The 26,199-nt window shown below is 54.6% G+C and overlaps 9 non-coding genes across 9 annotated transcripts; all 9 read right to left on the bottom strand.

Moving 5' to 3' along the window:
• Nucleotides 1–2,810: 2,810 nt before the first annotated feature.
• On the bottom strand, nucleotides 2,811–2,902 carry LOC137753095 (small nucleolar RNA SNORD116). The gene has a single exon (XR_011071383.1). It is a non-coding gene; the product is annotated as a small nucleolar RNA SNORD116 (small nucleolar RNA).
• A 2,407-nt stretch (nucleotides 2,903–5,309) lies between these two features.
• On the bottom strand, nucleotides 5,310–5,400 carry LOC137751506 (small nucleolar RNA SNORD116). Its single transcript, XR_011070825.1, has one exon. It is a non-coding gene; the product is annotated as a small nucleolar RNA SNORD116 (small nucleolar RNA).
• Nucleotides 5,401–8,326: 2,926 nt separating this feature from the next.
• Nucleotides 8,327–8,418, bottom strand: LOC137753083 (small nucleolar RNA SNORD116). The gene has a single exon (XR_011071381.1). It is a non-coding gene; the product is annotated as a small nucleolar RNA SNORD116 (small nucleolar RNA).
• A 2,406-nt stretch (nucleotides 8,419–10,824) lies between these two features.
• Nucleotides 10,825–10,915, bottom strand: LOC137751066 (small nucleolar RNA SNORD116). Its single transcript, XR_011070683.1, has one exon. It is a non-coding gene; the product is annotated as a small nucleolar RNA SNORD116 (small nucleolar RNA).
• A 2,927-nt stretch (nucleotides 10,916–13,842) lies between these two features.
• Nucleotides 13,843–13,934, bottom strand: LOC137753077 (small nucleolar RNA SNORD116). Its single transcript, XR_011071379.1, has one exon. It is a non-coding gene; the product is annotated as a small nucleolar RNA SNORD116 (small nucleolar RNA).
• A 2,429-nt stretch (nucleotides 13,935–16,363) lies between these two features.
• On the bottom strand, nucleotides 16,364–16,455 carry LOC137753225 (small nucleolar RNA SNORD116). The gene has a single exon (XR_011071418.1). It is a non-coding gene; the product is annotated as a small nucleolar RNA SNORD116 (small nucleolar RNA).
• A 2,407-nt stretch (nucleotides 16,456–18,862) lies between these two features.
• On the bottom strand, nucleotides 18,863–18,953 carry LOC137751058 (small nucleolar RNA SNORD116). Its single transcript, XR_011070682.1, has one exon. It is a non-coding gene; the product is annotated as a small nucleolar RNA SNORD116 (small nucleolar RNA).
• A 2,926-nt stretch (nucleotides 18,954–21,879) lies between these two features.
• On the bottom strand, nucleotides 21,880–21,971 carry LOC137753073 (small nucleolar RNA SNORD116). Its single transcript, XR_011071378.1, has one exon. It is a non-coding gene; the product is annotated as a small nucleolar RNA SNORD116 (small nucleolar RNA).
• A 2,406-nt stretch (nucleotides 21,972–24,377) lies between these two features.
• LOC137750088 (small nucleolar RNA SNORD116) lies at nucleotides 24,378–24,469 on the bottom strand. The gene has a single exon (XR_011070364.1). It is a non-coding gene; the product is annotated as a small nucleolar RNA SNORD116 (small nucleolar RNA).
• Between the last annotated feature and the right edge of the window lie 1,730 nt (nucleotides 24,470–26,199).

Genomic DNA, 26,199 nt, shown 5'->3' with positions numbered 1-26,199 from the left:
AGGGCATCGGAGCTCGTGTGCCGCAGGAAAAGCCCGGAATATGACGGTGTAGTCTCGCCGCACAAGTCCCCGTGGCCAAACATCTAGGTTTCTTCAAAGAAGTTCCGTTTACCCCCACAAGGTTTCTACCAGGAACCTCGTCAAGCCAGAGGCGATGCCCTTGGGTCGTACAGAAAGCTATTGGCATTGGAGATATTCCAATGCCCAAACTGGCAGGGCAAACCCTTGCAGCAACTGGGTAACTTGCCCTGGCGCCTTGTATTTTCGCCCCCGGGCCCATCAGTGACATGACCGCGGAGAAACCTGAGACCCATTCATTGGTTCAGAGTTCCAAGCAGTGCATTTATGGGAGTCATCATCAATCCACCTGCTCAAAGGCTGAACGTTCAAAGTTGCAGGCTCCACCGAAGGGCAGCCAACGATCTCAATCATGTCAGCAGTCAGGAGCGGCCAGAGCCGACCCACGGGGCTGCCAATGGAGCTAAGGATCATGGCATCGGATCTGGGGTGCCACTGGAAGAGCCAAGAAGGTGAGGGTGTAGTCTCAGGGCACAAGTCCCCGTGGCCAAACATCTAGGTTTCTGCAAAGAATTTCCACTCACCACCACAAAGTTCCTACGAGGATCCTCAAGTACTTCACGCCAAAATCACCCTGAGAATCTTTTGCCTCGACTTGCCTCAACTTGCCGCACTGTCCTCACCTCGCCAGGTACCATGGACTATACAGAGGGCCCCATGCTGCTGCAGGTGTTTTTTCCCGGGCACTCCACCACCTGCCTCAGTGTGACAGAACACAGGGATGTTTGAGAAAAGTGAACGGGGGCACAGAGGCAAAGGGTGATACCGCCCAGCGATGTGCGCTCTAACTCCCCTCAACATTTCATTTGCAGCCCATCATGTCTGTGTGTCCACAGCCAAACGTGAATGCTTCGCGGCACGGATGCCTTCAGAGTGCACGGGCATCAACACAAAGAGCACGGCCGTCCATCAAACCCCTGGTATGGGCCTTGAACTTCCCCGCCTGAGCCGCCTCCCCACCGACACAGCATAGGGATGTCACCCTGAACCGCTGAGACACCCTCAGGGGAAATGGGATTACTCAGCGTAAGAGCCACTGCCCTCTGAGGAACCAAACCACTCCTGGCGCATACGCTTCCACACAGTGGACTCACCCGCAAGGGGAAATGTGGTCCCTGAGATCTTCCACAAGGGAACGGCCCTTGGCCAAATGGGACGACCTCCAACAAAAGCAGCTTGTAGGGACCGGTGACAAAACACACCAGAGGAACTCCTGGACTGAACAATGGAGATTCACCTGTAGCCATACTTCCTGGCCTGCTGCCAAGACTGGCAACCTACCCTTGGCCCACACACAAAGCTAATGGCATGGGAACCATTCCGATGCTCAACGTGGCGGGGAAACCCTTGCAGCAATGGTGTAACTTGCAGTGGTGTCTGGTACTTTCACACTCTGGGCCCATCAGTGACGTGACATTGGGGAAACCGTGAGGCCCAGGTACTCTGCAAGCAACTTGTTACCCACAGCCATGCAACGAGAGAACCCAGACAACAGCCTAGACACTTGAACCGGTATGACTTGATGGCCTGTGGCCAGGCTCGCCGGATACCACAGTCTCGACGCACCAGCGGGTGGCAGTAAAAATGACACCCACGCCACACATCCTCTCCTGCCCTTAAAACTGTAGCCTTTCCTTGGCAGCCGACTCCCTTGTTTCTGCATGGTTGCGCCCAATGACCTCCTGGTAGAGCTCCAATCCTCAGGGAACGCTCTGTGGGCCGGGTATAGAAATGATGCTTGGCTGTCCTCAGGAACACCTTCACGTCTTCAACACAGGGGGAACGTGGCCAGACAGGGACAAAAAACCCCAAGGCCTCCAAATCGGCCCCCATGAGAAGACACCATACTGTGCCATGAAGGCAACCTTTCGCTGGACAAGGACCCGCCATGAAGCAAATCGGCCAAGGAGAGGAAAGAGGCGGGACAGTCCAGAAATGTGCTCCCGTATTCTCTCCCTACACGTGCCTCCAGATGCTCCTGAGGGAATCCCAAATGTGTTCCGGTAACCCCATGGCCACCGTCGATCTATCCACCCACCAGTAAACCTGTGGGCTTAGCCAGCCATCTCACGTCTCTCTTTCACTCGCCTTGCCTTACTCTCTCTCCACCGGGATCCCAACGTGTCACGGCAAGATGCCAGAGCCACCCCTCACCAAGGAAGCTTGCCATGACCAAGGTTGACTAAGGCATTTTCCAGCCCCTTCACAGAGCACACACAAGCAGGACACAACCCGAGGAGGAGCAATCAGATTGCCTAAACTCCCAGGAACAGTGGCCCATTTGATTTCTCCCCTCATCAGGAGAAACCTAAATTGCATATCGTCTCCCAAGCGGAACATGACAAAGAAGCCTGCCCTAGGCCTGGAATCCTGTTCTGACCCTGAGCCTACAGACTTCTGTTTCTTTGAGGCAACAAGGCAATGAGCAGCAGGTGGGGGCAGCCTGTAGATCTCAAGCGCAGGTGTCAGAACCAGCAATGGCGCACGCTTCCTCTCCTACCTGCATGCTGAACCGTGGCAGGGGACAGCAGTCCTGGCTAGACCAAGGAACCCAGAGAGGGCACGCTGTCCCAAGCCTTCCCACCTGGATTGGCATCCCAGGCTCCTTTCCCAATGGCTCTTCTCCCCATGAGATGACCACAACCCTCAACTTGAACAACGTGGCTATGGACACCCACGGCCGCAAATGCAATGTGAACCTCTCCCTACTTTCCTTTTGGGAGCCACGTGCTGGACCTCAGTTCCAACGAGGAGACGGTAGGGATTTCTCACTCATTTTGTTCAGATTTCCAAGGAATGCATTTGTGGGAGTCATCATCGATCCAAGCACATGCTCAAACGTTGGACATGCAAAGTTGCAGATTCCAACATGGGACGGCCAGCGAGCTGAATCATATCAGCGTACAGAAGTGGCCAGAGCCGAGCCATGGGTCAGGAAATGCAGCCAGTTCTCAGGGCATCAAAGCTCGTGTTCCCCGAGAAAAGACCAGAAGGTGAGGGTGTAGCCCCGGTGCACAAGTTGCATCACCAAACCTTTAGGTTTAGCAAAGAAGTGTCGCTTACCGCAAGAAGGGTTAAAGCAGGATCCTCATGGAATGCACGCCAGGACCCCTCCGAGACTCCTTCACCTGGCCTCGCCATGCTACGCCGTCCTCCTTTCAACGGGTATCAGGGATTATACGGATGGCCCCAGGCTGCTGCTGGCATCCTTTCCCTGGCATTCCACCTGACTCGGGTGAGAGAACACACGCAGGCTTGAGGAGGGTGCACGGGCGCAGCGAGGGCAAGGTCGATACCACCCAGTGATGTGTGTTCTATCTCTCCTCAACATTTCATTTGCTGTCCATCTTGCCTGTTTGTACGCACCCAAACGTGAAAGCATCGTGGCACAGGCGCCTTCAGAGCGTGCGGGCGTCAGGACAAAGAGCGCCGCCGACCAACAACACCCTGGTCTCGGGCCCTGAAATTCCTCTCCTGAGCAATCTGCCCTGCATCACAGCAAAACGATGTCTTCCTGATCCCCCGAGACACCCTCAGGACAACTGGGCCCCCTCAGCCTAAGAGCAAGTGACCACTTTGGCAACAAACACGCCCTTGGCACTTATGATTCCACACAGTGGACACACCCTCAAGGGGAGAGATCTTCCACAAGGGAAGGGCCCTTGGCCGAATATGATGACCTCCATCAAAAGCGGCTCGTAGGGACCCGTGACAAAGGGCACCTGAGGATCCCCTGGACTGATCAAGGGAGACTCACCAGCAGGCATACTTCCTGGTCTCCTGCCAAGCCAGAGGAACTTCCTAGGACCGCCACCAAAGCTAATGGCAAGGGAGCCATTCCAATGCCCAAAGTGGCGGGGCAAACCCTTGCAGCAACTTGGTATCTTATCGTAGCACCTTGCACATTGTCTTTCTTCCCTTCAAGGACAAGACCTTGGAGAAACCATGAGACCCAGGTCCTCCAGAACCAACGTGTCACCCACAGCCGTGCAATGAGGGAACGCCTCCAACATCCTGGACCCTTGAAACGGCATGACTTCTCTGGCTTGAAGCCATGCATGCTGGAGAACACAGGCTCGCAGCACCACAAGGCGGCTGGACAAAATGACCCCTGCAGCACACTTTCACTCCAGCCCTTAAAACTGTAGCATTTCCTTGGCAGCTAACTCGCTTCTTTCTGCATGGTTGGGCCCAAAGACCTCCCGGGTGAGCTCCAAACCTTATGGAATGCTATGCCGAATGGGTATAGCAATGACGCTGGGCTGTCCTAAGGAACACCTTAACATCCTCAACATAGGGTCAAGGAGGCCACACAGGGACAAAACATCCCAACGGCTCCAAATCGGGCCCAGTGAGAAGACACCATACTGTGCCGTGAAGGCACCATTCACTGGAACAAGGACCCGCCGTGAAGCACATTGAGAAAGGAGAGGAAAAGGTTGGGATGGTCCATGAACGTGCACCTGTATTCCTTCCCTACACGGGACTCCAAATGCTCCTGAAGATATCCCAAAAGAGTTCCGGGAACCCTATGTCCACCGACCATCTATCCACCCAACAGTAAGCCTGTGGGCTTAGCCAACACTCTCACGTGTATTTCCCGCTCGCCTTGCCTTCCTCTCTCCACCAGGACCCAAACGAATCCACCCCTCACCTAAGTAGCTTGATGTCCCCTGGATTTGCCTAAGGCATTTTCCAACCTCTCCACACACAACACACAAGCAGGACACCACCCAAAGAGGAGCCAACAGCGTCGCCCAAATCCGTGGGACGGTGGCCCATTTGATTTCCCCTGACCATCAGGGCAAACGTAAACTACATCCCACCTCCCAAGCTGAACATGACATAGAAGCCTGGCCTGGCCAGGACTCCTTCTCTGACCCTGAGTGCAGAGACTTCTGTTTCCTTGCGGGAATAATGCAACGACCTGAGCTCGAGGGTGGCCTGTAGGTCTCGAGGGCAAGCCAGAGGAGTACCAGTGGCTCATGCTTCCTTTCATACCCGCATGCTGACCGCGGCAGGGGATAGCAGTTTTGGATAGACTCAGGTGCCCAGAGACGTCAAGTTGTCCTTAGCCTTCCCACGTAGATGGACATCCCAGGCTCCTCTCCACATGGCTCTTTCTGCACGAGAAGCCCGCCACCCTCAACTTGAACAATGTTGCTGCGCGAGCCCACGGTAGCAAATGCGACATGGACCTCTCCCTTATTTTCCTTTGGGAGCCACGTGCTGGACCTCAGGTAGGATGAGAAGATGGTAGGTATTGCTCATTCATTTTTTTAGATTTCGTAGGAATGCATTTATGGGAGTCATCAGCGATCCACGCAGCTGCTCAAAGGCTGGACGTGCAAAGTCGCGGACTGTCAGCAAGCTCAATCCTCTCAGCAGTAGGGAGCGGCCAGACTCGAGCCACGGGGCAGAAAGTGCACCCAAGTCTCAGGGCATCGGAGCTCGGGGGCCCCAGGAAAAGCCCGGAATGTGACGGTGTAGTCTCGCCACACAAGTCCCCGTGGCCAAACATCTAGGTTTCTTCAAAGAAGTTCCGTTTACCCCCACAAGGTTTCTACCAGGAACCTAGTCAAGCCAGAGGCGATGCCCTTGGGTCCTACAGAAAGCTATTGGCATTGGAGATATTCCAGTGCCCAAACTGGCAGGGCAAACCCTTGCAGCAACTGGGTAACTTGCCCTGGTGCCTTGTATTTTCGCCCCCGGGCCCATCAGTGACATGACCGCGGAGAAACCTGAGACCCATTCATTGGTTCAGAGTTCCAAGCAGTGCATTTATAGGAGTCATCATTAATCTACCTGCTCAAAGGCTGCACTTTCAAAGTTGCAGGCTCCACCGCAGGGCAGCCAACGATCTCAATCATGTCAGCAGTCAGGAGCGGCCAGAGCCAACCCACGGGCCTGCAAATGGAGCTAAGGGTAATGGCATCGGATCTGGGGTGCCACTGGAAGAGCCAAGAAGGTGAGGGTGTAGTCTCAGTGCACAAGTCCCCGTGGCCAAACATCTAGGTTTCTGCAAAGAATTTCCACTCACCACCACAAAGTTCCTACGAGGATCCTCAAGTACTTCACGCCAAAATCACTCTGAGACTCTTTTGCCTCGACTTGTCTCAACTTGCCGCACTGTCCTCACTTCGCCAGGTACCATGGAGTATACAGAGGGCCCCATGCTGCTGCAGGTGTTTTTTCCGGGCACTCCACCACCTGCCTCAGTGTGACAGAACACAGGGATATTTGAGAAAAGTGAACGGAGGCACAGAGTCAAAGGGTGATACCGCCCACCGATGTGCGCTCTATCTCCCCTCAACATTTCAATTGCAGCCCATCATGTCTGTGTGTCCACAGCCAAACGTGAATGCTTCGTGGCACGGATGCCTTCAGAGTGCACGGGCATCAACACAAAGAGCACGGCCGTCCATCAAACCCCTTGTATGGGCCTTGAACTTCCCCGCCTGAGCCGCCTCCCCACCGACACAGCATAGGGATGTCATCCTGAACCGCTGAGTCACCCTCAGGGGAAATGGGATTACTCAGCGTAAGAGCCACTGCCCTCTGGGGAACCAAACCACTCCTGGCGCATACGCTTCCACACAGTGGACTCACCCTTAAGAGGAAATGTGGTCCCTGACATCTTCCACAAGGGAACAGCCCTTGGCCAAATGGGACGACCTCCCACAAAAGCAGCTTGTAGGGACCGGTGACAAAACGCACCAGAGGAACTCCTGGACTGAACAATGGAGATTCACCTGTAGCCATACTTCCTGGCCTGCTGCCAAGACTGGCAACCTACCCTTGGCCCACACACAAAGCTAATGGCATGGGAACCATTCCGATGCTCAACGCGGCGGGGAAACCCTTGCAGCAATGGTGTAACTTGCAGTGGTGTCTGGTACTTTCACACTCTGGGCCCATCAGTGACGTGACATTGGGGAAACCGTGAGGCCCAGGTACTCTGCAAGCAACTTGTTACCCACAGCCATGCAACGAGAGAACCCAGACAACAGCCTAGACACTTGAACCGGTATGACTTCTCTGGCCTGTGGCCAGGCTCGCCAGATACCACAGTCTCGACGCACCAGCGGGTGGCAGGAAAAATGACACCCAGGCCACACATCCTCTCCTGCCGTTAAAACTGTAGCCTTTCCTTGGCAGCCGACTCCCTTGTTTCTGCATGGTTGCGCCCAATGACCTCCCGGTAGAGCTCCAATTCTCAGGGAACGCTCTGTGGGCCGGGTATAGAAATGATGCTTGGCTGTCCTCAGGAACACCTTCACGTCTTCAACACAGGGGAAACGTGGCCAGACAGGGACAAAACACCCCAAGGCCTCCAAATCCGCCCCCATGAGAAGACACCATACTGTGCCATGAAGGCAACCTTTCACTGGACAAGGACCCGCCATGAAGCAAATCGACCAAGGAGAGGAAAGAGGCGGGACAGTCCACAAATGTGCTCCCGTATTCTCTCCCTACACGTGCCTCCAGATGCTCCTGAGGGAATCCCAAATGTGTTCCGGGAACCCCATGGCCACCGTCGATCTATCCACCCACCAGTAAACCTGTGGGCTTAGCCAGCCATCTCACGTCTCTCTTTCACTCGCCTTGCCTTACTCTCTCTCCACCGGGATCCCAACGTGTCACGGCAAGATGCCAGAGCCACCTCTCACCAAGGAATCTTGCCATGACCAAGCTTGACTAAGGCATTTTCCAGCCCCTTCACACAGCACACACAAGCAGGACACAACCCGAGGAGGAGCATTCAGATTGCCTAAACTCCCATTAACAGTGGCCCATTTGATTTCTCCCCTCATCAGGAGAAACCTAAATTGCATATGGTCTCCCAAGCAGAACATGACAAAGAAGCCTGCCCTAGGCATGGAATCCTGTTCTGACCCTCAGCCTACAGACTTCTGTTTCTTTGAGTCCACAAGGCAATGACCAGCAGGTGGGGGCAGCCTGTAGAACTCACGTGCAGGTGGCAGAACCAGCAATGGCGCATGCTTCCCCTCCTACCTGCATGCTAAACCGTGGCAGGGGATAGCAGTCCTGGCTAGACCAAGGAACACAGAGACGGCACGCTGTCCCACACCTTCCCGCCTGCATTGGCATCCCAGGGTCCTTTCCCAATGGCTCTTCTCCCCATGAGATGACCACAACCCTCAACTTGAACAACGTGGCTGTGGACACCCACGGCCGCAAATGCAATGTGAACCTCTCCGTACTTTCCTTTTGGGAGCCACGTGCTGGACCTCAGTTCCAACGAGGAGACGGTAGGGATTTCTCACTCATTTTGTTCAGATTTCCAAGGAATGCATTTGTGGGAGTCATCATCGATCCAAGCACATGCTCAAACGTTGGACATGCAAAGTTGCAGATTCCAACATGGGACGGCCAGCGAGCTGAATCATATCAGCGTACAGAAGTGGCCAGAGCCGAGCCATGGGTCAGGAAATGCAGCCAGTTCTCAGGGCATCAAAGCTCGTGTTCCCCGAGAAAAGACCAGAAGGTGAGGGTGTAGCCCCGGTGCACAAGTTGCATCACCAAACCTTTAGGTTTAGCAAAGAAGTGTCGCTTACCGCAAGAAGGGTTAAAGCAGGATCCTCATGGAATGCACGCCAGGACCCCTCCGAGACTCCTTCACCTGGCCTCGCCATGCTACGCCGTCCTCCTTTCAACGGGTATCAGGGATTATACGGATGGCCCCAGGCTGCTGCTGGCATCCTTTCCCTGGCATTCCACCTGACTCGGGTGAGAGAACACACGCAGGCTTGAGGAGGGTGCACGGGCGCAGCGAGGGCAAGGTCGATACCACCCAGTGATGTGTGTTCTATCTCTCCTCAACATTTCATTTGCTGTCCATCTTGCCTGTTTGTACGCACCCAAACGTGAAAGCATCGTGGCACAGGCGCCTTCAGAGCGTGCGGGCGTCAGGACAAAGAGTGCCGCCGACCAACAACACCCTGGTCTCGGGCCCTGAAATTCCTCTCCTGAGCAATCTGCCCTGCATCACAGCAAAACGATGTCTTCCTGATCCCCCGAGACACCCTCAGGACAACTGGGCCCCCTCAGCCTAAGAGCAAGTGACCACTTTGGCAACAAACACGCCCTTGGCACTTATGATTCCACACAGTGGACACACCCTCAAGGGGAGAGATCTTCCACAAGGGAAGGGCCCTTGGCCGAATATGATGACCTCCATCAAAAGCGGCTCATAGGGACCCGTGACAAAGGGTACCTGAGGATCCCCTGGACTGATCAAGGGAGACTCACCAGCAGGCATACTTCCTGGTCTCCTGCCAAGCCAGAGGAACTTCCTAGGACCGCCACCAAAGCTAATGGCAAGGGAGCCATTCCAATGCCCAAAGTGGCGGGGCAAACCCTTGCAGCAACTTGGTATCTTATCGTAGCACCTTGCACATTGTCTTTCTTCCCTTCAAGGACAAGACCTTGGAGAAACCATGAGACCCAGGTCCTCCAGAACCAACGTGTCACCCACAGCCGTGCAATGAGGGAACGCCTCCAACATCCTGGACCCTTGAAACGGCATGACTTCTCTGGCTTGAAGCCATGCATGCTGGAGAACACAGGCTCGCAGCAACACAAGGCGGCTGGACAAAATGACCCCTGCAGCACACTTTCACTCCAGCCCTTAAACCTGTAGCATTTCCTTGGCAGCTAACTCGCTTCTTTCTGCATGGTTGGGCCCAAAGACCTCCCGGGAGAGCTCCAAACCTTATGGAATGCTATGCCGAATGGGTATAGCAATGACGCTGGGCTGTCCTAAGGAACACCTTAACATCCTCAACATAGGGGCAAGGAGGCCACACAGGGACAAAACATCCCAACGGCTCCAAATCGGGCCCAGTGAGAAGACACCATACTGTGCCGTGAAGGCACCATTCACTGGAACAAGGACCCGCCGTGAAGCACATTGAGAAAGGAGAGGAAAAGTTTGGGATGGTCCATGAACGTGCACCTGTATTCCTTCCCTACACGGGACTCCAAATGCTCCTGAAGATATCCCAAAAGAGTTCCGGGAACCCTATGTCCACCGACCATCTATCCACCCAACAGTAAGCCTGTGGGCTTAGCCAACACTCTCACGTGTATTTCCCGCTCGCCTTGCCTTCCTCTCTCCACCAGGACCCAAACGAATCCACCCCTCACCTAAGTAGCTTGATGTCCCCTGGATTTGCCTAAGGCATTTTCCAACCTCTCCACACACAACACACAAGCAGGACACCACCCAAAGAGGAGCCAACAGCGTCGCCCAAATCCGTGGGACGGTGGCCCATTTGATTTCCCCTGACCATCAGGGCAAACGTAAACTACATCCCACCTCCCAAGCTGAACATGACATAGAAGCCTGGCCTGGCCAGGACTCCTTCTCTGACCCTGAGTGCAGAGACTTCTGTTTCCTTGCGGGAATAAGGCAACGACCTGAGCTCGAGGGTGGCCTGTAGGTCTCGAGGGCAAGCCAGAGGAGTACCAGTGCTCATGCTTCCTTTCATACCCGCATGCTGACCGCGGCAGGGGATAGCAGTTTTGGATAGACTCAGGTGCCCAGAGACGTCAAGTTGTCCTTAGCCTTCCCACGTAGATGGACATCCCAGGCTCCTCTCCACATGGCTCTTTCTGCACGAGAAGCCCGCCACCCTCAACTTGAACAATGTTGCTGCGCGAGCCCACGGTAGCAAATGCGACATGGACCTCTCCCTTATTTTCCTTTGGGAGCCACGTGCTGGACCTCAGGTAGGATGAGAAGATGGTAGGTATTGCTCATTCATTTTTTTAGATTTCGAAGGAATGCATTTATGGGAGTCATCAGCGATCCACGCAGCTGCTCAAAGGCTGGACGTGCAAAGTCGCGGACTGTCAGCAAGCTCAATCCTCTCAGCAGTAGGGAGCGGCCAGACTCGAGCCACGGGGCAGAAAGTGCACCCAAGTCTCAGGGCATCGGAGCTCGGGGGCCCCAGGAAAAGCCCGGAATGTGAAGGTGTAGTCTCGCCGCACAAGTCCCCGTGGACAAACATCTAGGTTTCTTCAAAGAAGTTCCGTTTACCCCCACAAGGTTTCTACCAGGAACCTAGTCAAGCCAGAGGCGATGCCCTTGGGTCGTACAGAAAGCTATTGGCATTGGAGATATTCCAATGCCCAAACTGGCAGGGCAAACCCTTGCAGCAACTGGGTAACTTGCCCTGGCGCCTTGTATTTTCGCCCCCGGGCCCATCAGTGACATGACCGCGGAGAAACCTGAGACCCATTCATTGGTTCAGAGTTCCAAGCAGTGCATTTATAGGAGTCATCATCAATCTACCTGCTCAAAGGCTGCACTTTCAAAGTTGCAGGCTCCACCGCAGGGCAGCCAACGATCTCAATCATGTCAGCAGTCAGGAGCGGCCAGAGCCAACCCACGGGCCTGCAAATGGAGCTAAGGATAATGGCATCGGATCTGGGGTGCCACTGGAAGAGCCAAGAAGGTGAGGGTGTAGTCTCAGGGCACAAGACCCCGTGGCCAAACATCTAGGTTTCTGCAAAGAATTTCCACTCACCACCACAAAGTTCCTACGAGGATCCTCAAGTACTTCACGCCAAAATCACTCTGAGAATCTTTTGCCTCGACTTGTCTCAACTTGCCGCACTGTCCTCACTTCGCCAGGTACCATGGACTATACAGAGGGCCCCATGCTGCTGCAGGTGTTTTTTCCCGGGCACTCCACCACCTGCCTCAGTGTGACAGAACACAGGGATATTTGAGAAAAGTGAACGGGGGCACAGAGGCAAAGGGTGATACCGTCCAGCGATGTGCGCTCTATCTCCCCTCAACATTTCATTTGCAGCCCATCATGTCTGTGTGTCCACAGCCAAACGTCAATGCTTCGTGGCACGGATGCCTTCAGAGTGCACTGGCATCAACTCAAAGAGCACGGCCGTCCATCAAACCCCTGGTATGGGCCTCGAACTTCCCCGCCTGAGCCGCCTCCCCACCGACACAGCATAGGGATGTCATCCTGAACCGCTGAGACACCCTCAGGGGAAATGGGATTACTCAGCGTAAGAGCCACTGCCCTCTGGGGAACCAAACCACTCCTGGCGCATACGCTTCCACACAGTGGACTCACCCTCAAGAGGAAATGTGGTCCCTGAGATCTTCCACAAGGGAACGGCCCTTGGCCAAATGGGACGACCTCCAACAAAAGCAGCTTGTAGGGACCGGTGACAAAACGCACCAGAGGAACTCATGGACTGAACAATGGAGATTCACCTGTAGCCATACTTCCTGGCCTGCTGCCAAGACTGGCAACCTACCCTTGGCCCACACACAAAGCTAATGGCATGGGAACCATTCCGATGCTCAACGCGGCGGGGAAACCGTTGGAGCAATGGTGTAACTTGAAGTGGTGTCTGGTAGTTTCACACTCTGGGCCCATCAGTGACGTGACATTGGGGAAACCGTGAGGCCCAGGTACTCTGCAAGCAACTTGTTACCCACAGCCATGCAACGAGAGAACCCAGACAACAGCCTAGACACTTGAACCGGTATGACTTCTCTGGCCTGTGGCCAGGCTCGCCGGATACCACAGTCTCGACGCACCAGCGGGTAGCAGGAATAATGACACCCAGGCCACACATCCTCTCCTGCCCTTAAAACTGTAGCCTTTCCTTGGCAGCCGACTCCCTTTTTTCTGCATGGTTGCGCCCAATAACCTCCTAGTAGAGCTCCAATTCTCAGGGAACGCTCTGTGGGCCGGGTATAGAAATGATGCTTGGCTGTCCTCAGGAACACCTTCACGTCTTCAACACAGGGGGAACGTGGCCAGACAGGGACAAAACACCCCAAGGCCTCCAAATCCGCCCCCATGAGAAGACACCATACTGTGCCATGAAGGCAACTTTTCGCTGGACAAGGACCCGCCATGAAGCAAATCGACCAAGGACAGGAAAGAGGCGGGACAGTCCACAAATGTGCTCCCGTATTCTCTCCCTACACGTGCCTCCAGATGCTCCTGAGGGAATCCCAAATGTGTTCCGGGAACCCCATGGCCACCGTCGATCTATCCACCCACCAGTAAACCTGTGGGCTTAGCCAGCCATCTCACGTCTCTCTTTCACTCGCCTTGCCTTACTCTCTCTCCACCGGGATCCCAACGTGTCACGGCAAGATGCCAGAGCCACCTCTCACCAAGGAATCTTGCCATGACCAAGCTTGACTAAGGCATTTTCCAGCCCCTTCACACAGCACACACAAGCAGGACACAACCCGAGGAGGAGCCATCAGATTGCCTAAACTCCCAGGAACAGTGGCCCATTTGATTTCTCCCCTCATCAGGAGAAACCTAAATTGCATATGGTCTTCCAAGCAGAACATGACAAAGAAGCCTGCCCTAGGCCTGGAATCCTGTTCTGACCCTGAGCCTACAGACTTCTGTTTCTTTGAGGCCACAAGGCAATGACCAGCAGGTGGGGGCAGCCTGTAGAACTCACGTGCAGGTGGCAGAACCAGCAATGGCGCATGCTTCCCCTCCTACCTGCATGCTGAACCGTGGCAGGGGATAGCAGTCCTGGCTAGACGAAGGAACACAGAGACGGCACGCTGTCCCACACCTTTCCGCCTGCATTGGCATCCCAGGCTCCTTTTCCAATGGCTCTTCTCCCCATGAGATGACCACAACCCTCAACTTGAACAACGTGGCTGTGGACACCCACGGCCGCAAATGCAATGTGAACCTCTCTGTACTTTCCTTTTGGGAGCCACGTGCTGGACCTCAGTTCCAACGAGGAGACGGTAGGGATTTCTCACTCATTTTGTTCAGATTTCCAAGGAATGCATTTGTGGGAGTCATCATCGATCCAAGCACATGCTCAAACGTTGGACATGCAAAGTTGCAGATTCCACCATGGGACGGCCAGCGAGCTGAATCATATCAGCGTACAGAAGTGGCCAGAGCCGAGCCATGGGTCAGGAAATGCAGCCAGTTCTCAGGGCATCAAAGCTCGTGTTCCCCGAGAAAAGACCAGAAGCTGAGGGTGTAGCCCCGGTGCACACGTTCCCGTCACCAAGCCTTTAGGTTTAGCAAAGACGTGTCGCTTACCGCAACAAGGGTTAAAGCAGGATCCTCATGGAATGCACGCCAGGACCCCTCCGAGACTCCTTCGCCTGGCCTCGCCTTGCCACGCGGTCCTCCTTTCAACGGGTATCAGGGATTATACGGATGGCCCCAGGCTGCTGCTGGCATTCTTTCCCTGGCATTCCACCTGGCTCGGGTGAGAGAACACACGCAGGCTTGAGGAGGGTGCACGGGCGCAGCGAGGGCAAGGTCGATACCACCCAGTGATGTGTGTTCTATCTCTCCTCAACATTTCATTTGCAGTCCATCTTGCCTCTTTGTACGCACCCAAACGTGAAAGCATCGTGGCACAGGCGCCTTCAGAGCGTGCGGCCGTCAGGACAAAGAGTGCCGCCGACCAACAACACCCTGGTCTCGGGCCCTGAAATTCCTCTCCTGAGCAATCTGCCCTGCATCACAGCAAAACGATGTCTTCCTGATCCCCTGAGACACCCTCAGGACAACTGGGCCCCCTCAGCCTAAGAGCAAGTGCCCTCTTTGGCAACAAACACGCGCTTGGCACTTATGATTCCACACAGTGGACACACCCTCAAGGGGAGAGATCTTCCACAAGGGAAGGGCCCTTGGCCGAATATGACGACCTCCATCAAATGCGGCTCGTAGGGCCCCGTGACAAAGGGCACCTGAGGAACCCCTGGACTGATCAAGGGAGACTCACTCGCAGGCATACTTCCTGGTCTCCTGCCAAGCCAGAGGAACTTCCTAGGACCGCAACCAAAGCTAATGGAAAGGGAGCCATTCCAATGCCCAAAGTGGCGGGGCAAACCCTTGCAGCAACTGGGTATCTTACGGTTGCACCTTGCACATTGTCTTTCTTCCCTTCAAGGACAAGACCTTGGAGAAACCATGAGACCCAGGTCCTCCAGAACCAACGTGTCACCCACAGCCGTGCAATGAGGGAACGCCTCCAACATCCTGGACCCTTGAAACGGCATGACTTCTCTGGCTTGAAGCCATGTATGATGGAGATCACAGGCTCGCAGCACCAGAAGGGGGCAGGAGAAAATGACCCCTGCAGCACACTTTCACTCCAGCCCTTAAACCTGTAGCATTTCCTTGGCAGCTAACTCGCTTCTTTCTGCATGGTTGGGCCCAAAGACCTCCCGGGAGAGCTCCAAACCTTATGGAATGCTATGCCGAATGGGTATAGCAATGACGCTGGGCTGTCCTAAGGAACACCTTAACATCCTCAACATAGGGGCAAGGAGGCCACACAGGGACAAAACATCCCAACCGCTCCAAATCGGGCCCAGTGAGAAGACACCATACTGTGCCGTGAAGGCAACCTTTCGCTGGACAAGGACCCGCCATGAAGCAAATCGACCAAGGACAGGAAAGAGGCGGGACAGTCCACAAATGTGCTCCTGTATTCTCTCCCTACACGTGCCTCCAGATGCTCCTGAGGGAATCCCAAATGTGTTCCGGGAACCCCATGGCCACCGTCGATCTATCCACCCACCAGTAAACCTGTGGGCTTAGCCAGCCATCTCACGTCTCTCTTTCACTCGCCTTGCCTTACTCTCTCTCCACCGGGATCCCAACGTGTCACGGCAAGATGCCAGAGCCACCCCTCACCAAGGAATCTTGCCATGACCAAGCTTGACTAAGGCATTTTCCAGCCCCTTCACACAGCACACACAAGCAGGACACAACCCGAGGAGGAGCCATCAGATTGCCTAAACTCCCAGGAACAGTGGCCCATTTGATTTCTCCCCTCATCAGGAGAAACCTAAATTGCATATGGTCTTCCAAGCAGAACATGACAAAGAAGCCTGCCCTAGGCCTGGAATCCTGTTCTGACCCTGAGCCTACAGACTTCTGTTTCTTTGAGGCCACAAGGCAATGACCAGCAGGTGGGGGCAGCCTGTAGAACTCACGTGCAGGTGGCAGAACCAGCAATGGCGCATGCTTCCCCTCCTACCTGCATGCTGAAACGTGGCAGGGGATAGCAGTCCTGGCTAGACGAAGGAACACAGAGACGGCACGCTGTCCCACACCTTTCCGCCTGCATTGGCATCCCAGGCTCCTTTCCCAATGGCTCTTCTCCCCATGAGATGACCACAACCCTCAACTTGAACAACGTGGCTGTGGACACCCACGGCCGCAAATGCAATGTGAACCTCTCTGTACTTTCCTTTTGGGAGCCACGTGCTGGACCTCAGTTCCAACGAGGAGATGGTAGGGATTTCTCACTCATTTTGTTCAGATTTCCAAGGAATGCATTTGTGGGAGTCATCATCGATCCAAGCACATGCTCAAACGTTGGACATGCAAAGTTGCAGATTCCACCATGGGACGGCCAGCGAGCTGAATCATATCAGCGTACAGAAGTGGCCAGAGCCGAGCCATGGGTCAGGAAATGCAGCCAGTTCTCAGGGCATCAAAGCTCGTGTTCCCCGAGAAAAGACCAGAAGGTGAGGGTGTAGCCCCGGTGCACAAGTTGCATCACCAAACCTTTAGGTTTAGCAAAGAAGTGTCGCTTACCGCAAGAAGGGTTAAAGCAGGATCCTCATGGAATGCACGCCAGGACCCCTCCGAGACTCCTTCACCTGGCCTCGCCATGCTACGCCGTCCTCCTTTCAACGGGTATCAGGGATTATACGGATGGCCCCAGGCTGCTGCTGGCATCCTTTCCCTGGCATTCCACCTGACTCGGGTGAGAGAACACACGCAGGCTTGAGGAGGGTGCACGGGCGCAGCGAGGGCAAGGTCGATACCACCCAGTGATGTGTGTTCTATCTCTCCTCAACATTTCATTTGCTGTCCATCTTGCCTGTTTGTACGCACCCAAACGTGAAAGCATCGTGGCACAGGCGCCTTCAGAGCGTGCGGGCGTCAGGACAAAGAGTGCCGCCGACCAACAACACCCTGGTCTCGGGCCCTGAAATTCCTCTCCTGAGCAATCTGCCCTGCATCACAGCAAAACGATGTCTTCCTGATCCCCCGAGACACCCTCAGGACAACTGGGCCCCCTCAGCCTAAGAGCAAGTGACCACTTTGGCAACAAACACGCCCTTGGAACTTATGATTCCACACAGTGGACACACCCTCAAGGGGAGAGATCTTCCACAAGGGAAGGGCCCTTGGCCGAATATGATGACCTCCATCAAAAGCGGCTCGTAGGGACCCGTGACAAAGGGTACCTGAGGATCCCCTGGACTGATCAAGGGAGACTCACCAGCAGGCATACTTCCTGGTCTCCTGCCAAGCCAGAGGAACTTCCTAGGACCGCCACCAAAGCTAATGGCAAGGGAGCCATTCCAATGCCCAAAGTGGCGGGGCAAACCCTTGCAGCAACTTGGTATCTTATCGTAGCACCTTGCACATTGTCTTTCTTCCCTTCAAGGACAAGACCTTGGAGAAACCATGAGACCCAGGTCCTCCAGAACCAACGTGTCACCCACAGCCGTGCAATGAGGGAACGCCTCCAACATCCTGGACCCTTGAAACGGCATGACTTCTCTGGCTTGAAGCCATGCATGCTGGAGAACACAGGCTCGCAGCACCACAAGGCGGCTGGACAAAATGACCCCTGCAGCACACTTTCACTCCAGCCCTTAAACCTGTAGCATTTCCTTGGCAGCTAACTCGCTTCTTTCTGCATGGTTGGGCCCAAAGACCTCCCGGGAGAGCTCCAAACCTTATGGAATGCTATGCCGAATGGGTATACCAATGACGCTGGGCTGTCCTAAGGAACACCTTAACATCCTCAACATAGGGTCAAGGAGGCCACACAGGGACAAAACATCCCAACGGCTCCAAATCGGGCCCAGTGAGAAGACACCATACTGTGCCGTGAAGGCACCATTCACTGGAACAAGGACCCGCCGTGAAGCACATTGAGAAAGGAGAGGAAAAGGTTGGGATGGTCCATGAACGTGCACCTGTATTCCTTCCCTACACGGGACTCCAAATGCTCCTGAAGATATCCCAAAAGAGTTCCGGGAACCCTATGTCCACCGACCATCTATCCACCCAACAGTAAGCCTGTGGGCTTAGCCAACACTCTCACGTGTATTTCCCGCTCGCCTTGCCTTCCTCTCTCCACCAGGACCCAAACGAATCCACCCCTCACCTAAGTAGCTTGATGTCCCCTGGATTTGCCTAAGGCATTTTCCAACCTCTCCACACACAACACACAAGCAGGACACCACCCAAAGAGGAGCCAACAGCGTCGCCCAAATCCGTGGGACGGTGGCCCATTTGATTTCCCCTGACCATCAGGGCAAACGTAAACTACATCCCACCTCCCAAGCTGAACATGACATAGAAGCCTGGCCTGGCCAGGACTCCTTCTCTGACCCTGAGTGCAGAGACTTCTGTTTCCTTGCGGGAATAATGCAACGACCTGAGCTCGAGGGTGGCCTGTAGGTCTCGAGGGCAAGCCAGAGGAGTACCAGTGGCTCATGCTTCCTTTCATACCCGCATGCTGACCGCGGCAGGGGATAGCAGTTTTGGATAGACTCAGGTGCCCAGAGACGTCAAGTTGTCCTTAGCCTTCCCACGTAGATGGACATCCCAGGCTCCTCTCCACATGGCTCTTTCTGCACGAGAAGCCCGCCACCCTCAACTTGAACAATGTTGCTGCGCGAGCCCACGGTAGCAAATGCGACATGGACCTCTCCCTTATTTTCCTTTGGGAGCCACGTGCTGGACCTCAGGTAGGATGAGAAGATGGTAGGTATTGCTCATTCATTTTTTTAGATTTCGAAGGAATGCATTTATGGGAGTCATCAGCGATCCACGCAGCTGCTCAAAGGCTGGACGTGCAAAGTCGCGGACTGTCAGCAAGCTCAATCCTCTCAGCAGTAGGGAGCGGCCAGACTCGAGCCACGGGGCAGAAAGTGCACCCAAGTCTCAGGGCATCGGAGCTCGGGGGCCCCAGGAAAAGCCCGGAATGTGACGGTGTAGTCTCGCCGCACAAGTCCCCGTGGACAAACATCTAGGTTTCTTCAAAGAAGTTCCGTTTACCCCCACAAGGTTTCTACCAGGAACCTAGTCAAGCCAGAGGCGATGCCCTTGGGTCGTACAGAAAGCTATTGGCATTGGAGATATTCCAATGCCCAAACTGGCAGGGCAAACCCTTGCAGCAACTGGGTAACTTGCCCTGGCGCCTTGTATTTTCGCCCCCGGGCCCATCAGTGACATGACCGCGGAGAAACCTGAGACCCATTCATTGGTTCAGAGTTCCAAGCAGTGCATTTATAGGAGTCATCATCAATCTACCTGCTCAAAGGCTGCACTTTCAAAGTTGCAGGCTCCACCGCAGGGCAGCCAACGATCTCAATCATGTCAGCAGTCAGGAGCGGCCAGAGCCAACCCACGGGCCTGCAAATGGAGCTAAGGATAATGGCATCGGATCTGGGGTGCCACTGGAAGAGCCAAGAAGGTGAGGGTGTAGTCTCAGGGCACAAGACCCCGTGGCCAAACATCTAGGTTTCTGCAAAGAATTTCCACTCACCACCACAAAGTTCCTACGAGGATCCTCAAGTACTTCACGCCAAAATCACTCTGAGAATCTTTTGCCTCGACTTGTCTCAAATTGCCGCACTGTCCTCACTTCGCCAGGTACCATGGACTATACAGAGGGCCCCATGCTGCTGCAGGTGTTTTTTCCCGGGCACTACACCACCTGCCTCAGTGTGACAGAACACAGGGATATTTGAGAAAAGTGAACGGGGGCACAGAGGCAAAGGGTGATACCGTCCAGCGATGTGCGCTCTATCTCCCCTCAACATTTCATTTGCAGCCCATCATGTCTGTGTGTCCACAGCCAAACGTCAATGCTTCGTGGCACGGATGCCTTCAGAGTGCACTGGCATCAACTCAAAGAGCACGGCCGTCCATCAAACCCCTGGTATGGGCCTCGAACTTCCCCGCCTGAGCCGCCTCCCCAACGACACAGCATAGGGATGTCATCCTGAACCGCTGAGACACCCTCAGGGGAAATGGGATTACTCAGCGTAAGAGCCACTGCCCTCTGGGGAACCAAACCACTCCTGGCGCATACGCTTCCACACAGTGGACTCACCCTCAAGAGGAAATGTGGTCCCTGAGATCTTCCACAAGGGAACGGCCCTTGGCCAAATGGGACGACCTCCAACAAAAGCAGCTTGTAGGGACCGGTGACAAAACGCACCAGAGGAACTCATGGACTGAACAATGGAGATTCACCTGTAGCCATACTTCCTGGCCTGCTGCCAAGACTGGCAACCTACCCTTGGCCCACACACAAAGCTAATGGCATGGGAACCATTCCGATGCTCAACGCGGCGGGGAAACCCTTGCAGCAATGGTGTAACTTGCAGTGGTGTCTGGTACTTTCACACTCTGGGCCCATCAGTGACGTGACATTGGGGAAACCGTGAGGCCCAGGTACTCTGCAAGCAACTAGTTACCCACAGCCATGCAACGAGAGAACCCAGACAACAGCCTAGACACTTGAACCGGTATGACTTGTCTGGCCTGTGGCCAGGCTCGCGGATACCACAGTCTCGACGCAGCAGCGGTTGGCAAGAAAAATGACACCCAGGCCACACATCCTCTCCTGCCCTTAACACTGTAGCCTTTCCTTGGCAGCCGACTCCCTTGTTTCTGCATGGTTGCGCCCAATGACCTCCTGGTAGAGCTCCAATCCTCAGGGAACGCTCTGGGGGCCGGGTATAGAAATGATGCTTGGCTGTCCTCAGGAACACCTTCACGTCTTCAACACAGGGGAAACGTGGCCAGAGAGGGACAAAACACCCCAAGGCCTCCAAATCGGCCCCCATGAGAAGACACCATACTGTGCCATGAAGGCAACCTTTCGCTGGACAAGGACCCGCCATGAAGCAAATCGACCAAGGACAGGAAAGAGGCGGGACAGTCTACAAATGTGCTCCCGTATTCTCTCCCTACACGTGCCTCCAGATGCTCCTGAGGGAATCCCAAATGTGTTCCGGGAACCCCATGGCCACCGTCGATCTATCCACCCACCAGTAAACCTGTGGGCTTAGCCAGCCATCTCACGTCTCTCTTTCACTCGCCTTGCCTTACTCTCTCTCCACCGGGATCCCAACGTGTCACGGCAAGGTGCCAGAGCCACCCCTCACCAAGGAAGCTTGCCATGACCAAGCTTGACTAAGGCATTTTCCAGCCCCTTCACACAGCACACACAAGCAGGACACAACCCGAGGAGGAGCCATCAGATTGCCTAAACTCCCAGGAACTTTGGCCCATTTGATTTCTCCCCTCATCAGGAGAAACCTAAATTGCATATGGTCTCCCAGGCAGAACATGACAAAGAAGCCTGCCCTAGGCCTGGAATCCTGTTCTGACCCTGAGCCTACAGACTTCTGTTTCTTTGAGGCCACAAGGCAATGACCAACAGGTGGGGGCAGCCTGTAGAACTCAAGCGCAGGTGGCAGAACCAGCAATGGCGCATGCTTCCTCTCCTACCTGCATGCTGAACCGTGGCAGGGGATAGAAGTCCTGGCTAGACCAAGGAACACAGAGACGGCACGCTGTCCCACACCTTCCCGCCTGCATTGGCATCCCAGGCTCCTTTCCCAATGGCTCTTCTCCCCATGAGATGACCACAACCCTCAAATTGAACAACGTGGCTGTGGACACCCATGGCCGCAAATGCAATGTGAACCTCTCCGTAATTTCCTTTTGGGAGCCACGTGCTGGACCTCAGTTCCAACGAGGAGACGGTAGGGATTTCTCACTCATTTTGTTCAGATTTCCAAGGAATGCATTTGTGGGAGTCATCATCGATCCAAGCACATGCTCAAACGTTGGACATGCAAAGTTGCAGATTCCACCATGGGACGGCCAGCGAGCTGAATCATATCAGCGTACAGAAGTGGCCAGAGCCGAGCCATGGGTCAGGAAATGCAGCCAGTTCTCAGGGCATCAAAGCTCGTGTTCCCCGAGAAAAGACCAGAAGGTGAGGGTGTATCCCCGCTGCACAAGTTCCGTCACCAAACCTTTAGGTTTAGCAAAGAAGTGTCGCTTACCGCAAGATGGGTTAAAGCAGGATCATCATGGAATGCACGCCAGGACCCCTCCGAGTCTCCTTCGCCTGGCCTCGCCTTGTCACGCCGTCCTCCTTTCAACGGGTATCAGGGATTATATGGATGGCCCCAGGCTGCTGCTGGCATCCTTTCCCTGGCATTCCACCTGGCTCGGGTGAGAGAACACACGCAGGCTTGAGGAGGGTGCACGCGCGCAGCGAGGGAAAGGTCGATACCACCCAGTGATGTGTGTTCTATCTCTCCTCAACATTTCATTTGCTGTCCATCTTGCCTGTTTGTACGCACCCAAACGTGAAAGCATCGTCGCACAGGCGCCTTCAGAGCATGCGGCCGTCAGGACAAAGAGTGCCGCCGACCAGCAACACCCTGGTCTCGGGCCCTGAAATTCCTCTCCTGAGCAATCTGCCCTGCATCACAGCAAAACGATGTCTTCCTGATCCCCCGAGACACCCTCAGGACAACTGGGCCCCCTCAGCCTAAGAGCAAGTGCCCACTTTGGCAACAAACACGCCCTTGGCACTTATGATTCCACACAGTGGACACACCCTCAAGGGGAGAGATCTTCCACAAGGGAAGGGCCCTTGGCCGAATATGATGACCTCCATCAAAAGCGGCTCGTAGGGACCCGTGACAAAGGGTACCTGAGGAACCCCTGGACTGATCAAGGGAGACTCACCAGCAGGCATACTTCCTGGTCTCCTGCCAAGCCAGAGGAACTTCCTAGGACCGCCACCAAAGCTAATGGCAAGGGAGCCATTCCAATGCCCAAAGTGGCGGGGCAAACCCTTGCAGCAACTTGGTATCTTATCGTAGCACCTTGCACATTGTCTTTCTTCCCTTCAAGGACAAGACCTTGGAGAAACCATGAGACCCAGGTCCTCCAGAACCAACGTGTCACCCACAGCCGTGCAATGAGGGAACGCCTCCAACATCCTGGACCCTTGAAACGGCATGACTTCTCTGGCTTGAAGCCATGCATGCTGAGACCACAGGCTCGCAGCACCAGAAGGCGGCAGGACAAAATGACCCCTGCAGCACACTTTCACTCCAGCCCTTAAACCTGTAGCATTTCCTTGGCAGCTAACTCGCTTCTTTCTGCATGGATGGGCCCAAAGACCTCCCGGGAGAGCTCCAAACCTTATGGAATGCTATGCCGAATGGGTATAGCAATGACGCTGGGCTGTCCTAAGGAACACCTTAACATCCTCAACATAGGGTCAAGGAGGCCACACAGGGACAAAACATCCCAACGGCTCCAAATCGGGCCCAGTGAGAAGACACCATACTGTGCCGTGAAGGCACCATTCACTGGAACAAGGACCCGCCGTGAAGCACATTGAGAAAGGAGAGGAAACGGTTGGGATGGTCCATGAACGTGCACCTGTATTCCTTCCCTACACGGGACTCCAAATGCTCCTGAAGATATCCCAAAAGAGTTCCGGGAACCCTATGTCCACCGACCATCTATCCACCCAACAGTAAGCCTGTGGGCTTAGCCAACACTCTCACGTGTATTTCCCGCTCGCCTTGCCTTCCTCTCTCCACCAGGACCCAAACGAATCCACCCCTCACCTAAGTAGCTTGATGTCCCCTGGATTTGCCTAAGGCATTTTCCAACCTCTCCACACACAACACACAAGCAGGACACAACCCAAGGAGGAGCCAACAGCGTCGCCCAAATCCGTGGGATGGTGGCCCATTTGATTTCCCCTGACCTTCAGGGCAAACGTAAACTACATCCCACCTCCCAAGCTGAACATGACATAGAAGCCTTGCCTGGCCAGGACTCCTTCTCTGACCCTGAGTGCAGAGACTTCTGTTTCCTTGCGGGAACAAGGCAACGACCTGAGCTCGAGGGTGGCCTGTAGGTCTCGAGGGCAAGCCAGAGGAGTACCAGTGGCTCATGCTTCCTTTCATACCCGCATGCTGACCGCGGCAGGGGATAGCAGTTTTGGATAGACTCAGGTGCCCAGAGACGTCAAGTTGTCCTTAGCCTTCCCACATAGATGGACATCCCAGGCTCCTCTCCACATGGCTCTTTCTGCACGAGAAGCCCGCCACCCTCAACTTGAACAATGTTGCTGCGCGAGCCCACGGTAGCAAATGCGACATGGACCTCTCCCTTATTTTCCTTTGGGAGCCACGTGCTGGACCTCAGGTAGGATGAGAAGATGGTAGGTATTGCTCATTCATTTTGTTTAGATTTCGAAGGAATGCATTTATGGGAGTCATCAGCGATCCACACAGCTGCTCAAAGGCTGGACGTGCAAAGTCGCGGACTGTCAGCAAGCTCAATCCTCTCAGCAGTAGGGAGAGGCCAGACTCGAGCCACGGGGCAGAAAGTGCACCCAAGTCTCAGGGCATCGGAGCTCGGGTGCCCCAGGAAGCGCCCGGAATGTGACGGTGTAGTCTCGCCGCAGAAGTCCCCGTGGCCAAACATCTAGGTTTCTTCAAAGAAGTTCCGTTTACCCCCACAAGGTTTCTACCAGGAACCTCGTCAAGCCAGAGGCGATGCCCTTGGGTCGTACAGAAAGCTATTGGCATTGGAGATATTCCAATGCCCAAACTGGCAGGGCAAACCCTTGTAGCAACTGGGTAACTTGCCCTGCCGCCTTGTATTTTCACCCCCGGGCCCATCAGTGACATGACCGCGGAGAAACCTGAGACCCATTCATTGGTTCAGAGTTCCAAGCAGTGCATTTATGGGAGTCATCATCAATCCACCTGCTCAAAGGCTGCACGTTCAAAGTTGCAGGCTCCACCGCAGGGGAGCCAACGATCTCAATCATGTCAGCAGTCAGGAGCGGCCAGAGCCGACCCACGGGCCAGCAAATGGAGCTAAGGATAATGGCATCGGATCTGGGGTGCCACTGGAAGAGCCAAGAAGGTGAGGGTGTAGTCTCAGGGCACAAGTCCAAGTGGCCAAACATCTAGGTTTCTGCAAAGAATTTCCACTCACCACCACAAAGTTCCTACGAGGATCCTCAAGTACTTCACGCCAAAATCACTCTGAGAATCTTTTGCCTCGACTTGCCTCAACTTGCCGCACTGTCCTCACTTCGCCAGGTACCATGGACTATACAGAGGGCCCCATGCTGCTGCAGGTGTTTGTTCCCGGGCAATCCACCACCTGCCTCAGTGTGACAGAACACAGGGATGTTTGAGAAAAGTGAACGGGGGCACAGAGACAAAGGGTGATACCGCCCAGCGATGTGCGCTCTATCTCCCCTCAACATTTCATTTGCAGCCCATCATGTCTGTGTGTCCACAGCCAAACGTGAATGTTTCGTGGCACGGATGCCTTCAGAGTGCACGGGCATCAACACAAAGAGCACGGCCGTCCATCAAACCCCTGGTATGGGCCTTGAACTTCCCCGCCTGAGCCGCCTCCCCACCGACACAGCATAGGGATGTCATCCTGAACCGCTGAGACACCCTCAGGGGAAATGGGATTACTCAGCGTAAGAGCCACTGCCCTCTGGGGAACCAAACCACTCCTGGCGCATACGCTTCCACACAGTGGACTCACCCTCACGGGGAAATGTGGTCCCTGAGATCTTCCACAAGGGAACGGCCCTTGGCCAAATATCACGACCTGCAACAAAAGCAGCTTGTAGGGACCGGTGACAAAACGCACCAGAGGAACTCCTGGACTGAACAATGGAGATTCACCTGGAGCCATACTTCCTGGCCTGCTGCCAAGACTGGCAACCTACCCTTGGCCCACACACAAAGCTAATGGCATGGGAACCATTCCGATGCTCAACGCGGCGGGGAAACCCTTGCAGCAATGGTGTAACTTGCAGTGGTGTCTGGTACATTCACACTCTGGGCCCATCAGTGACGTGACATTGGGGAAACCGTGAGGCTCAGGTACTCTGCAAGCAACTTGTTACCCACAGCCATGCAACGAGAGAACCCAGACAACAGCCTAGACACTTGAACCGGTATGACTTGTCTGGCCTGTGGCC

The sequence above is a fragment of the Eschrichtius robustus genome, chromosome 1 (genome assembly GCF_028021215.1).
Source record: "Eschrichtius robustus isolate mEscRob2 chromosome 1, mEscRob2.pri, whole genome shotgun sequence".
In the NCBI taxonomy this organism is placed as follows: domain Eukaryota; kingdom Metazoa; phylum Chordata; class Mammalia; order Artiodactyla; family Eschrichtiidae; genus Eschrichtius; species Eschrichtius robustus.
Note: the sequence above shows the minus strand (reverse complement) of the source record. Positions and strands in the feature narration are given on the sequence as shown.